Source organism: Lissotriton vulgaris, chromosome 2_1, assembly GCF_964263255.1.
Source record: "Lissotriton vulgaris chromosome 2_1, aLisVul1.2, whole genome shotgun sequence".
Taxonomy (NCBI): Eukaryota; Metazoa; Chordata; class Amphibia; order Caudata; family Salamandridae; genus Lissotriton; species Lissotriton vulgaris.
In genome coordinates, this window is record NC_141687.1 from 1,279,224,683 (window position 1) to 1,279,239,434 (window position 14,752).

A 14,752-nucleotide genomic window follows, 5' to 3' on the forward strand; every position below is an offset into this window, starting at 1 on the left:
CCATTATCCTCACAGGCTGATGCCGGCTCAATAATCACCCATACAACATAGCCAAAATTGTCAGAACCTGTTAAAATTACCCTCATGTAGTTTTGAGACAGAAACTTAAGGTGGCCAGAATGTAAACACACACGCTTGTCACAGCCTGGGCCTCTACCAGGAGCCACGCCTGCAGCCATGCCAATGCAGAACTTCTGAGTCATGATCGGACTGGCACCCCACTGGCTGCAGGCAGCTGCCGATCACGGGCCTGCCATATGGAGAGTAAATTAACACATAATGTGCTCGAGCCATGAAAAAAATGGCAGAAATGCAAATGGACTACGCTTCAGCATTATCTTAATAACAAAGTGTAGTGGCTCTGCAAACCCTATTTTTCAAAGTCAAATGTTAGCACCCATTTGTCAGAATTATTCTCTGCACTGTGACTGCAGACAAGCTGTCTTAGTTTGTTTTCTATAGCCAGATGTGGGGTTGGGCGCAGAGAATCTAATTGCCAGGCTGAACAGATGACTGTCCCTCCCAGTCTTTTAGTATTGGTCTTTTAGAGGCACAACACAAGGCCGAAGTGTTACATAGGGTCTTCACAACACGTGATTTCACTCCACTGACTCGGTCTCTGTCACTTGAAAAAATAGCAGAAATGCAAACAGGCGACGCTTCAGCAGGCAAGGAGTTACATGCACAGTAGTCTCTCCACACTAGTGACTGATTTAATGCAATAGTTGTTTACCACCTGCATGCAGGTGGTGAGAAATGTGTAAAATAAACTGCCTCCTTTCTTAAGTCATTGAAAACAACTGCATTTGTTTTCACATTTATGTCCCAATTAATTCCAACAAACGACGTTTTAAACAGATCTGCAAACAAACATATGGCGATTGCTTTTCAGGAATATGTATTTCTATATATTTACCAACGCGTTAGACCGCACGACATACACAGGGGCACAGTTGCAGTGCTGAGAGGTGCTTACAACCTGGGTCGTCCTCGAACAGCCTCTTCCATGCGTGCGCACCATTTAATTTATGAAGTGCCTCTGAGGCCCAGCCGGGGCCCAGGCGTGCATGCGCACCATTTAATTTATTGTAAGGGGCAGAGTGGCGGGCGTGCACACAATTGAATTCATAATGAACAGTAAAAGAGGCTTGCTAAGTGAGGGGGCCCTGGAGCGCGGGGGCCCCTCTCCTGCCTCGGACAGTCTCACTCACCTGACCTGAGGGCTGGCCAGCAGCTTCAGACTGAGAGGCAGCACAAGAGGCAGGGCAAAGAAGCTAGCAGGGCAGCAGGGGCTAGTAAGAATTTAAATTAATTCCCGGGCCGGTGATGGTCCTTTTTAGTCTCTGGTGGTAGGCGTGGCTGGGTCCTGGATGCCTCCCTCACCTCAGGCTCATAAGTCGAAGCGCACTTTTAATTGCAATGCGCATGTCTGACAAATTCAAATGACATCGGTCATCAGCCCCTGCCCCACCCTGAAGACTGAGCAGACAAATGGGCGCCCCCACCCACCACAGTGTAAAATTAATTAATAAAGAGCCTCAGTCAGCGGCCTGGCCGGGGCCCGTGCACCATTTCGTGTATGTGTGGACCTTGCTTGAGCAAATCACTTCATTGCCCGCCCGCCCCCACCAGTACACTATTTACACATCACGCAGGATAACGCGTGAAGAGTTGGCGTGTAACACAAACACGTTTTTCAATATAAATAATATTATTAAAACAAAGACACAGATATATTGCAGGTTGTCTTGTTGCCACCCGTAGTCACTGGATAAGTCATTATGGCCCTAAAGATTCAGAGGCCCGGCCGCACCGACCCCCCCCCTCCCCTCCCCTCCCACTGCTTGCGTGTGCAACTGCGACCATTTAATTAATTAAGAGCTGTAGCCCTCTGTGGCTTGCAGAGTAGTGTGAGGGGGGCCCCTTGAGCGAGGGAGACCTGGTGCGGGGCCCCCGAGGAGTGCATGCGCACCATTATATTAAGAGGCCATTTAATTCATGAGGCTTGCCGAGTGTGAAGGGGCCCCTGGCGCCCCCCCGCCCCTCGAGGAGTGCGTGCGCACCATTATGTTAAGAGGCCGCCAGTCGGCCATTTAATTCGTGAAGAGGCTTGCCAGGGGAGCGTGAGGGGCCCCCAGGAGAGCTAGGCCCCCCGCACTGAGGGGGCTGCGGGGGCCTTTGTTACGCCCCTGTTCATGTGGGCGGCCGGCGGCCCTGTGACTTTTCACTGCGGTCTGCGGGGGCCCCCCTGAGCGCGAGGCCCTGGGCAGCTGCCCATACCGCCCATGCCTAGGACCGGCCCTGACCGTCGAAGCTGTACACCGGGGTTTGAGAAGCCCCAGCCCTAAGCCACTTTTGCACCGAAGCTCAACCCTTTACACTCGACGAGTGCTGCTTGGGGCCCTTCTGCTTCCTTTGGCTCAACACGTTGGCCTGGTCACTTGCCAGCTGGCTTGTGGCCCCTGTGCCGACGAAAACCAAAATACGACTTGTGATTCTGGTTGCTCCAGACTTGCACCTGCTCCTCTGAAAAGGAGCACCCGCTCTGACCCTCCTGGTCCGAGTGAGAAGCAATCTTCCAATCCCGCGTGGATTGCTCTTGCCAAGTGTTGTTTACTCCGATCTTGAAGCCGACAGCGCCGGCGGGGAGAACCTGCGTGGGACAGCTCGTGACCCACTCCTGGACATTGCAGATGCCCCAGAGCCCACGTGGCAGTGGAGAGAAGCTTCTCAAAAACCACCTGATTGCGCCCGACATTGCCTGGTTCCGTCCTGGTTCCACCCTGGTCACTGCTGAGTGACCCAGACTCTGTCCTCTCTGCTTTCAGGTACTTTACTACTCTGATCCACCCTTGGATCACACCGGACACTTCTCCTTCACATCGCCTGCAGCATCTTCAGCTTCAAGCACCATCAACCTGCGTGACAAAACCCGACGCCACTTCGACCCTATGCACCCACTTCCTGTGGGTGAGGTAACTCAGCAACGCCGGTGTTCTCACACTGGTACACACCTCTAGGGTCTGTGTCTAAAGTTTTGTCCTTCTAGGTTCAGCGGAAGTATCCTTAAACTCTATTTGTGTAACTTTTACGCACCATTGACTTTGCATTGGTGCATGCGTGTGCTTTAAGCGCTGCAACCGAATCCCGCGGGCTTTTCCCGACTTCAGCATTGCTTGTCCCGACTGCTCCTCGCGATTCCCTAGGCCCTAGGCCTAACCACTGTTCGATTGGTATCTCTTATACAACTTTCTTAATATATGGTTTGAGTTGCCACCCGCCCTCATCCATAATTGTGCAACTTTCATATGTTATACTGTGCTTTTGATTTAACGCTTGTGCCCCTTTGCTCATAAAGAGTACTGGGGATTATTCTAGTAATAAATACATATATTTTTATAATATATACTTGTGTGGTGTCCTTTCATTTGATATTACAGTATTGTGATTGGTAAAACAGCTCGCTTAACACGACCTCTTGAGTTTAGCCTTTAAGGCTGCTTAGTCCATGCTACCACTAGGATAGCTTGTCTAATAAGGTTGACTTACAACCAGACACCATAAGGGATTGTTTGGACTGATACAAGGTGGTTCCAGAATTGGAAACATCATATATCAGGCCAACTTCTCACACACGCCATCTTGAAAAGACCACGAGACGCTGACCGTGCAGCCCACGAGTGACCCTCGAAGCTGTACACCGGAGTTTGAGAAGCCCCAGCCCTGAGTCACTTTTGCACCGAAGCTCACCCCTCTACACTCGACGAGTGCTGCGTGGGGCCCTTCTGCTTTCTTTTGCTCAACGCGTTGGCCTGGTCACTTGCCAGCTGGCTTGTGGCCCCTGTGCCGACGAAACTTGAAATACGACTTGTGATTCTGGTTGCTCCAGACTTGCACCTGCTCCTCTGAAAAGGAGCACCCGCTCTGACCCTCTTTGTCCGAGTGAGAAGCAATCTTTCAATAAGGGATTGTTTGGACTGATACAAGGTGGTGCCAGAATTGGAAACATCACATATCAGGCCAACTTCTCACAACCATCATAAACACCCCCCTGCAACCTGAGCTCACTCAAACTCCTCACAGAGACACCATGTGCACTCACTACACAAGAGTATGTTACATGAAGAAAAACTATAGAAACACATCATGAAAAAAGGAAATGTTCTAAGGAAGTGCAAGATGTAGTAAAATGTGGATTAAGGAATGCAAGTTGTAGTAAAACATTTAGGCCTAGATGTAGGTAATAGCAATTTACCGAATGGTAAATACCGAATTTTACAGATTCGGTATTCACTATTCGGTAATTGCTATGTAGGTAAAATAATCGGTAAAAATACTGAATCTGTATGATTCGGTAATTACCGATTCTGTAATTACAGAATCGGTATTTGCCATTGATTCATATGGGCCTTGAAGCCCATAGGAATCAATAGCAAATACCGATTCTGTAATTACAGAATCGGTAAAATTACCGATTTTGCAAGGGTGACAGGGTGTCACTTTGACACCCTGTTGCACCCCTGTTTCTGGCTTGTGTGCCATTTGACACACAGACATGCCCTTAGGGCATGTCTGTGTGCCACATGGCACAGGTGTACATGCACAGATGTGCATGTACACTGGAATTCGTTATTTACCATGGAATAGTATTCCATGGTAAATAACGATTCGGTAAGGGCCCGTGGCACTGATTACAGTGCCACCTACATCTTGATTTACAGAATTGGTAAATTTACCGATTCGGTATTTTACCGATTCTGTATATTTACTGAATCGGTAAATATACCGATTCTGTAAATAAAATGCCCCCTACATCTCAAAAGCCAAATACCGGTCAGATACGGACGAAATCGGCCGTTTCCGAACGGTATTAAGGCTCCTACATGTGGCCCTTAGAGGCTTATTTATGAGCCACTTGCGACAATTTTGCACCATTGTTGTGTCTCTTTCAGTGATGCAGGGGTGGCGTAAACAATGCACCACATTGTGGCATATTTACAAGGCAATGTGTCTAGGCAGATGCGTCACCTTGTAAAGTCCTGCGTCACATTATCCCTGCGTCAGGTATAATGTATGCCGGCTGGGTGTTCCCATGAAACAAAGTCCTGTAGGACAAGATTTCACTGCAACACTTCTAATACGCCATTGCTTCAAAATCTTACGCCTGCCTCATGGCAGGTGTAAGAGTGACGCAGTGCATTAAAGATAGGCCTCCACTATGCATTGCTGGAGTTGTGTCACGTTTCTGACACAACTCCAGCAATGCGTCAGTTTTGCGCCGGCAGATATGTCAGAAATATGACATATGTGTCATTCCTTGCGACATGATGCGCCATACATTAAGTACAACACATACATCATGTCGCAAGGAGGGCGAAGTGAAAACTGTTGCATCACTGTTTTCACATAGTTTTAGTTATTTATAGAAACTGTTGCATCGCTGCGTGAAAACAGCAATGCAACAGTTTTCACTGCACCCTCCTTGTGACATGATGGATGTGGGGTATTTATTGTACGGCTCATCATGTTGCAGGGAATGACGGATACGTCGTATTTCTGACCTATCTATCTGTACAAAACCGACACATTGCTGGAGTTGGGTCAGAAGCGTGACGTAACTCCAGCAATGCGTGGTGGAAGCCCATCTTTAATGCACTGCGTCACTCTTACGCCTGCCAGGCGTACGTTTTTGACGCAATGGCGTCCTAGAAGTGTCGCAGAGAAATCTCATAGATTTCACTGCGACACTCCTACTAGGATTTGTTGCCTCGGAACGCTCACCCTGCATACATTATACCTGGTGCAGGCATAACGTGACGAATGGCTTTACAAGGTGACGCATCTGCCTAGATGCGTCACCTTGTAAATATGCAGCAACGTGGCACATTGTTCATGCTGCCACTGCATCACGAAATGTGATGCAACGGCAGTGCAATTGTGTTGCAAGGCGGTCATAAAAGCCCCTAATTACCTTACAATGTTTTACAGTCATTAATGTGAAATCCATCTGTGTTTTTGCCAGTAATGTTAAGACATGAAAAAAAATCCTGATAGGGGCAGGCACAAACGTTGCCTGGCTTAAAGCCCTGATCATGGGACTTCATCATATGACTCTTAACCCCCTCTTAACCTCCCTGATTAAAAGTTTAACTCATCACCTTACTACCATGAAGGTCTATTGCTAAAGGGATGTAATTGGTGCTCAGTTATCAGTGTCCCAGAAGGAACATGGCAGGACGTTGTCAATTTAGACCTAGTAGCCCCTGTGTGCCCCAGGAGCCTGGAACCAGTTCAGACAGGAGCGTAGTTGCCTATGCAATTAAGAGCTGTCTACAACAAAATCTCCTGTGCCCTTCTTAAAGATAAACAGCGCATTGAACATTGACAGAAGGGATTAAATACCATCATTAAGCATCAATGAAAATGTATGGAAATGCATGTTTCTGTGACTGCCTATGCTCAATTTTAGTGGTGAATTCAAACATGGCTACTGCTCACTTTGGTTAAGCTGTCCGCTGTCTAAAAATAGTGAGGGAACTGCACCCAACAGCATTAAATCTCGGATTGAGCCCAGACTTCAGAAGGATTAGGGATCCTTCGATACAAGATATGACAGGCTTATTCATCAGGTACGTACCCAGTTCAGACAAACTGATGTGGCACCAGTTTCTAACGGATGTCAGTTTGGTGGGTCTACGTCTCAAGTTTTTCTCCAAAAAGGGAAAGATCTGTAAATGTTTTAGCCATTGATATAATTGAATAGTAAAAATGTACTTGCTTACTATGGCTTTTCTTTTTACACAAGATGCAGGACCTGTGAGCATCGGATATTCCAAATACTGGACTGAATGTTCGAGCTCCTGCACCATCACCGGCGTCATCGTCTTCAATGGTGATGACGGGTCTTCCTCCAGCACCTTTGAGACTGCTTCATATCCGCCTGTAGGATATCCACTCCCTCCAGCACCTGCTACACCTCTGGCTGTCACGCTGACAATCATTCCTCCATCACTTTCCACCCTCGTTGACTTTGAGAACCTGAGTGTTTCCTATGGTCCACGATTTATGGAACGATATTTATGTTGGGATTGCTTGACAACTATCCCTTAACTTTCTAAAGCAGCTCTAAGATCTGCTTCTGGATGGAACATTGCATATTTCTGAATTGATTTAGTAAGCCCCGGGTCCTCCTGCCCTGTGACTTCTGTCCCCCTTCTCCATCCTAAGGTTTGGGAGGTAATAGATACTTGAAAATGTATTTTATTTAAGGGGGACTTGGCACAAAAAAGTTTGAAAACCTCTGGCTTAGCCTTTGAAATTTAGGTCTACAGGGTCTTGTTGCCCAGGCCTGCACGTTTACCATCAGTACCGCAGCCACTCCTTCCCATCTTCCATTGGAAAAAGGAAGCTTTCAGGGGCTACTGCGTTCCCCAGAGAGTTAGGGTCTATCAGGGGAGCTCTTTCCACCTTATCTGTACTTTGTATTATATTGGAAGATGGGGGCATATTGAAGGTGGGGGTATAAACTAATGTCAACTTGACCCATTACCAAGTCAACAACCCAGGAAATCCTGAACACAGCATAGTCTGTATGAGATCAAGGTATATGAGTGTTAGGTGTTCCCCCACTCAGCAATTAATACAGGTGTTCATTATAAGGATGAAAAATCCATATTTTCAGAAAATTGACCCACAAAGTTGGCATAACATATCATTAGGTTCAAGAATTTGCTGCTGGTGACAGGGTTAAATTGCAAAGCTTTCAAACTGTGATAGCAAATGCTATTTTTAACCCCTTCGATGCTGATGACGAGCTGAGCTCGTCATCACCCACGGGTGGCGTGTGCTGATGACGAGCTGAGCTCGTCATGTATCGCAGTAATTTTAAAATTGCCGCACAGCGCAAAAATCGCCGCAGCAGCGATGCGGTTAAAAAGGTTACCAACACTATTTGGATTTTGGATTATCCCACCCTTCTTACATTCTTCAGTACTCACTGTATTTGGGTCAGACAGCCACAGCTTTTCAGCAACTAGAAGGTGGTTGGGGATGGGATCTTCCATTCCTGAATTTGTCAACTTCATATATGTGCGTTGAGCACAGCGGACATGAGAAAAACCTTGTCAATGAAACATCTCTTGACTATGCTGATTGTTTTCACTGTCTGTACTATTGCCCTTCTAAGCCACCCAGTAATCTTTGTGTCTGATCTTGGCTCTGACAGAAACCTCATGTGAAGCACAGTAAAGAAGAGCACCTTCTGCTTTTTTCTAATGGTGTCCTCCAGCGCATGTCGAAATAAGTTGATCTCCGTGGACGTGGAGGAACTATGCTACTCAATCCAGGAGGAGGCACTCAACATCTCTTCAGTGTATCAAATCGAAAAGAAATTATACTGAAGCTAATCTGTGGACCTGTCTCACTTATAAAAGAGTCCACTCTACATACTGCTACTAACTGCCTTTTCCGACACAAGACACTTGTTCCCTCTGTAGTAGAGTCTCCATTGCCATGGTGTAGGAGACCCAGACTTTCCTCTAGGGAGGTTGATCCCTTGCCCTTGAACTACTTAGTTTTCTTGACAATGGCTTCTCTGCATTCTGCAGCAAGACCTCCCAGAAATAACAAACTGTGACGCAGCTGAACACGCAACCCAGGTGCTATCTGCCGTCCCCGGAACCAAAAAGGGCACACAAAAAATTATGGACCAGATATTACAACCAATAAGAGACAACTGGATAAAGGAAGACACAGGAGATAACAAGTAGAAGTAATATGGTGCTGAGCAAACAGGAATGGAAAGCAGCCTTGGTAACTCCGAAAAAAAGAGAACCACACTCACCATGCAAAGTAACTGAGCAAGAACTGATGGAAATGTAAAATGAACTGATTCTGCAGTGTGTTTAACAAGATGGGATCTCACACCTGAGATGTTAATGATGCGTATCAGTGACCATTTTCCTAATGACAGTTTTGTCTTTATGTTTTCCTTAACCCTGGGCTCAGTACTACGCTACGCTTGTGAAGCGTGCGTAGTTTGCGGTACTACGCACTATGTGAATTGCACGCAGCACAGTGCCAAAATGCATAGCGAGCATTTTTTCTTTGCTCACGGTCCTCAACGTCAAGTTTGCGACCACGAGCAAGCAAAATCAACATCCCGGTGAGACTTTTTCCTTGTTCGCGATCAGTAACATCAAGTTGCCAATCGCGAGCGTTGAAAATAAACCTCCCAGCGAGATTCTCAATGCGGGAAGGTAAGGTTTCTCATTGCGAGTGGTCGCGTATGCTCGAGATGAGAAACTACCAGTCCACGTTGAGAAAGCTGCTGCTCGAGTACAAATCTACTCGAGCGGCAGAAAACGGCCGCTTGCACTGTGCAAGATGCCATTTGCAATGATTGCACAGTGCAGACAAGCATCCGGCATTGTGCAATCAGTGCGAACAGCATTTCCCTACCGCACTACGCAGTTCGCGTATCTACGCATAGCCTGCGTAGTGCGAAGTGCACTTCACGTAGCTACGCATAGCGCTACTACTCAAACTACGCCCAGGGTTAGTTTCCCTACAGTTATTCTTCAATTTCTACCAATCTGCTTGCAATAATTCTGATGTTACAGATAAGGTTGGTCCAGTAATGCAGATGTGTAAATCATACGAAACGAAGGCCTTATTACAATTGATTGGGATACCCCCCCACCCATTTGCACATGTGACGGAATTACGAATTTTGTTTTATTTAACCCAGCCCACAAATATGGGATGTGTTAAATAACCAAACATTAGTTAAACTTTGGCAGGCCAAAGCTTGCTGAAATTTAACAGGGGTAATACATACGGTATTTATCATGTCATGTGGTTTTTGGTGCGTCAAACACCAAAATCTGCAAGTTATTCCCCATAAACTCATAATAGGTATAATTTATTGCACCTGATAAATGTATCCCATGGTATTGTAGTTTATCAGGGGCAATAAATAATGCCACAACTTGTAATCAGGTCCATAGTGACAAAAAGTCGAATTACTTTAAGGCAAAAACATGTCCTATACAGTTCATAATTGCTGAACTAGTTGGGCATTAGCAAAACCTTGAAAAATGTGTTTGTGTGATACTTTGCCGTGTGAGTCTGTCCGGTGTTCTGAGCACGAAAGTGGACAAAGTCAGCTAATGGATCCTTAGAGTACAAAGTAACTCCCTCCAAAGCTTTTGAGGATGCTTAATGATTTGAGAAATAAACCCAACTCTGGCAACTGCTTCCGTTTTTTCACTAGTCATGTCTTGAAGCCATGTAGTGGTTTCCTTTTGAGTGGTGTAGATTTTTGGATAATTTTGATTTCGTTTTTTAAAAATTCTGATGTTTTTCCAACGTTCATTCTGGGCTCAACGTCACTGTTACTTGCCGCTGTTGTGAATAACAGCAAATAAAAGCGCTGTCAGAGCACTCTTGTCTCTTGCCCTAACTGCAGTCTCTGAAACATACAAACAGAGGGAGGTTTGGACCAGAGCCGGAATGCCCATAGTGGGCATCAGGCGTTTCCCCGGCAGGCTGGAAGGCAGAGCTTAATTTGTAGCAAAATCAGTGCCAGGGCTCAGGTCAAGAGGCCACTGCACCTTCAACCACACTTTGCCCGTGCTATACAGCCAGTGATAGTAACAACACAACTACTAACAATCACACTCCTATAAGTGTGACAATTCTGACTATTTCAAGCCCCCTAAGCTATATGAATGGCTTGGACGGCAGGAAATAATAATTTTTAATGAATATAGCATTCATAATTAACTGTTGTTGTGGTCATCTCGAAATGAGCTAGACAGCGCCACTTTGTGGCAGGCTGTCGCAAGCACAGGTGCTAACAATTAAGTGCCGGTGCTGAGCACCAGAAAGCACTAGCTCAAATTAAGAACTGCTGGAAGGGTGGGAGCCCGTTTTCCAACAGTGCGGGCCGGTTTTGTTACTGGGGGCCTGTTTTGCTGCAGTGTTGCAATATCGACCCCCAGTAACAAAAGCTGCAATGCTTCACACTTGCACAGCCCCCCCCCCCCCCCTCCCACTCCCCGCTTCAGATCCGTTCGGACAATATTCCCAGGGCTGTTTTGGTTTCCCAGTCCAGCCCTGGTTGGTACACTGATCATGGCTGGCCCTTGCAATAAGCATTTGTAACTGACTGGGAGTCACACCTCAGCCTTGCATGTCCCGATTCTTTGTAGTGTAACAGGACTTGTTTTTATTCATGAGCAGGCCTCTGGCCTTTCAACTTGGCCAGGAAAGTAATAGTGCCAGGCTAATATTGGGTAATGTGGTTTTCCAGGTATATACTATTTATAGACTGAGTTATTGTTTATAGTTGTCCATGATGCTGCCCCGCTATGCAGAATACAGCACAAAGGCATCATCTAATGCCTCTCCAGGTGGATTATTCCATGAAGATTCTGTGGCAAGAGAGGAAGACCCCTATTATTCTGTCTCCAGCCTTTATTATAATAAGACTCCTGGGACTTGTAGTTTTGCTAAAGAAATATTACAGTTGTTATTTCTTTGCTGCTGATGAGTAGTGAGTGGTAAAGTCTGGAGAGAGCCCAGTACTTACACCTGTGTCTTTAATAAAGTCTAGACTTTCTTTAATGTTGTCCAGAAAATCGCCATTTTGTAGCTGCCGTTCATCCAAATTGACAGAGTGGCCTCACACATTTACGTCATGGACGAGGTGACAGAAAGAAGAACTTAGAAAGCAGAGTTCATTGGGTAAAACATTGATTGAAAGAGGAGCCGGGCTACAAGCATGCCTAGCTGTTATGATCTGTTCATGCTCTGCTCTAGTGTTTAGAACCAATGAAAAAGCCTTAGCACCCGAAAATATAGGAACGATTCCCCTTTAAAGACCATGGGGCAGATTTACAAGCCCCTTGCGCCTCTTTGCGCTGCCATTGCATTACTTTTTGTGGCGCAAAGGCGGCGCAAACAGTGCACCCTATTTACAACGTGACACATCTAGGGAGATGCGTCAAGTTGTAAAGCCCTGCGTCACTTTATACCTGCGTCAGGTATAATGTATGCAGGGTGGCATTCCTATGCAGGAAAGCCTCCTAAAAGTGGCACAGTGAAAGTCTACAAGATTTCACTGCATCACTTTTAGGATGCCACTGCGTCAAAACCTTACGCCTGCTTGAAGCAGGCGCAAGGAGTGACGCATTGTGGTGGGAATAGGACACAAAATGCATTGCAGGAGTTGCGTTGTGCTTGCGACACAACTCCAGCAATGCATGACTTTTGCCCCAACAGATCTGTTAATCCTTCCGCCATGGTGCGCCGTATTACAAATACGGCGCATCCATGGTGGCGCAAGCATTTTTTAGGGTGCCGCAAAGAAAGTGATGCATCTCTATAAATGCGTCACTTTCTTGTAAATCTGCCCCCCTGTTTTCATTGACGGAGAAGTTGTCAGGCAGAAAGACTGGACTGAAACCGAAAGATCAATTCTGCAACCCCATGCTTTCCCCAGAAGCATCCAGGAACGAGGACTGGAGCTGTGCACGAGAGTGGAGAGATTGGAGCTGCTGCTCAGTGTCCTTGGGTCGTTTCATAATATGATAGGCATTTTTGCTTCTTGTTTGATTTTAACTTTCTATCATTGCTTTTGGGTTCTATTTTAGTCTGTCTCTGGAGCCAAACAACACATGGCTTTATGAATTGCCCCATGCATAATATATTGTTGGCTTCTTTTGTATTGCGCTCTCATGCGAGGTACGTGAGGCGGAGAAAGAGTCCGTCACCACAGCAGATCTTCAAGTACAAAAATTATTCACAAGCATGAACCAGTGGATTTCATCACATTGGAAACAGGCCTCATCTCCACCTTCAGAACACTTTAGGGCATATTATCAAGCCTTTTATCGCCGCGTTAGCAGCACTTTCCTGCCACTAACACGTTTTTTTGTTATCGCCCTATTATCAAGCTGTCGCTAACCGGCGTTAGCGACAGCTTTCCAGCGATAGCAGACGGGTTTTCTATCACCTTGCATGCCAGCAATATTTATCGCTAATGATATGCAAGGTAGGCGTTCCTTCTCTAAATCTCTCAAAAACTCCGGCTAATCGCACTTCGCCCAATTAGCAAGGACGTCCTGGACCCGCGAAGCCATTAAAAAAAGTTGCGCTAAGGCCCGTTAGCTGCAGCAACTTAAGACCAGAAAATAGCTGGTCTCAAAAATGGGTATAAGTCTTGGGCCCACATCTATGCATGATTTTGGTGCTGGACAGCGCGGCAAGCAATGTTGCAGCGCTGTCCTGCGACAAAAATACAGTTCAGGAATGCGCACCATCAATAATATAGTGCACATTCCTGGGTCCCAGTCATGAAAAGTGCTGCTGCGCTGCGACAAGACAGCGTTGCAACACTTCTCATTATGCCCTCCTTGCAACAGCATGGATGCTCTGTACTCACTGAACAGTGCTCCATGATGCAAGTAATGACAGATACGTCAGGAATCCTGACTTATCTGTCTGTGCTGCAGTCGTTTTCACAACCATGATGCAACTCCAGCAATGCATGGGGCCAGCCTAATCCTATGGGTGGCGTTCTGGTCACCTCGGTTGGCCAGGTGGAACTTGAGTTCACTGAGTAGGAGGTCCTCGGTGGATGTAAGACCCTGGGATGCAATGAGGTCTACAATGGTATTGGAGAATGGGGGGGCCATGGCCCGGTGGTCTGCACATGAGGGTGCCGCAGAGGATGTTCTTGGGCCTGGTCTGGATCTTAGAGTAGACGTAGTCCATGATCACTCTTGGGTCATTAGAGTGCGTGGTCGGACGGAGTGTGCTTCTGTAGGTGATGGCAATGCCTCCTCCCTGAGTGTTGGGGTGCTTCTTGCGGGTGATACTGCAGCCATCAGTGATGGCGATGGCGATGTCCGGTCCGGAGCAGAGTCTGGTCCTGGCAGGCGAAGTGGTGTACAGGATTGATGGCGAGGAGGCTGCTGGCGTCGTATCGGTGGAGTGTCCAAGAGGAATGCTCCTTGGTGACGAGCGTGGTCCAGGGGCAGATGGACGCAAACGGCGTAGCCTATGGTTGCCTTTGGCATTGCCATTGAGATGACCATTACAATGCAGGCAGTACACTGGAAAAAACGCAACTCTGACAACACAGGAGCCTTAACATCGCATTTGAATACAACGCATTGTGAGGTCAGGAATGGGGTAATTTAAGGTTTTTCGGGTGGGTATGGGTTTCGGATGTAAAAAATAAAAATTGGGGTGTGTTAAAATATAGCAAATGGGGTGTTCTGTGGGGTAAAATATAATAAATGGGTGTGCTTTGGGGTAAAATATGAAAAATAGGGTGTGCTTTTGGGTAAAATATGAAAAATGGAGTGTGCGTGTGTGGGGTCTTCAAAGTGATGAGGGCCAGTTGCTCAATTAGCTGATACTTGGGGAGGGTCCCTTTTCCGTCTTGACATGTCCAGATATCAACTGACTCCACTGAGTTATTTGCACATGCTTAGGTATTATTATACAAAAAAAACAAAGACAGGAATCAAGAACACTGCCTAGATATGTTTTTGCCTGTTAGATTAGTTTATACAGAACAAAACAAATGGAAAAAACCAAAAATACACTGTCTGTCTACTAAGAAAAGCGTATTTTGAGGTAGAGATTCTCATTAGCCAAATGTCTTTCAATATTTACAGTCGCGTGGTACATAAACACCAGCCACATACCTGGGAAACTGTGGGGTGGGGGCTGGTGGGGG

The 14,752-nt window shown here is 46.5% G+C and overlaps 1 protein-coding gene across 7 annotated transcripts in view; it reads left to right on the forward strand.

Moving 5' to 3' along the window:
* SMIM35 (small integral membrane protein 35) overlaps window positions 1-10,444 on the forward strand; it is a 428,495-nt gene extending 418,051 nt beyond the window's left edge. For 6 of the 7 annotated variants that reach the window (XM_086957018.1, XM_086957017.1, XM_086957014.1 and 3 more), the window contains one exon: window positions 6,806-10,444. The gene's annotated coding sequence lies outside the window, so the exon portion shown is untranslated. The remainder of the gene's footprint in view (window positions 1-6,805) is intronic. The other variant, XM_086957019.1, reaches the window with a different exon arrangement.
* The last annotated feature ends 4,308 nt before the right edge of the window (window positions 10,445-14,752 follow it).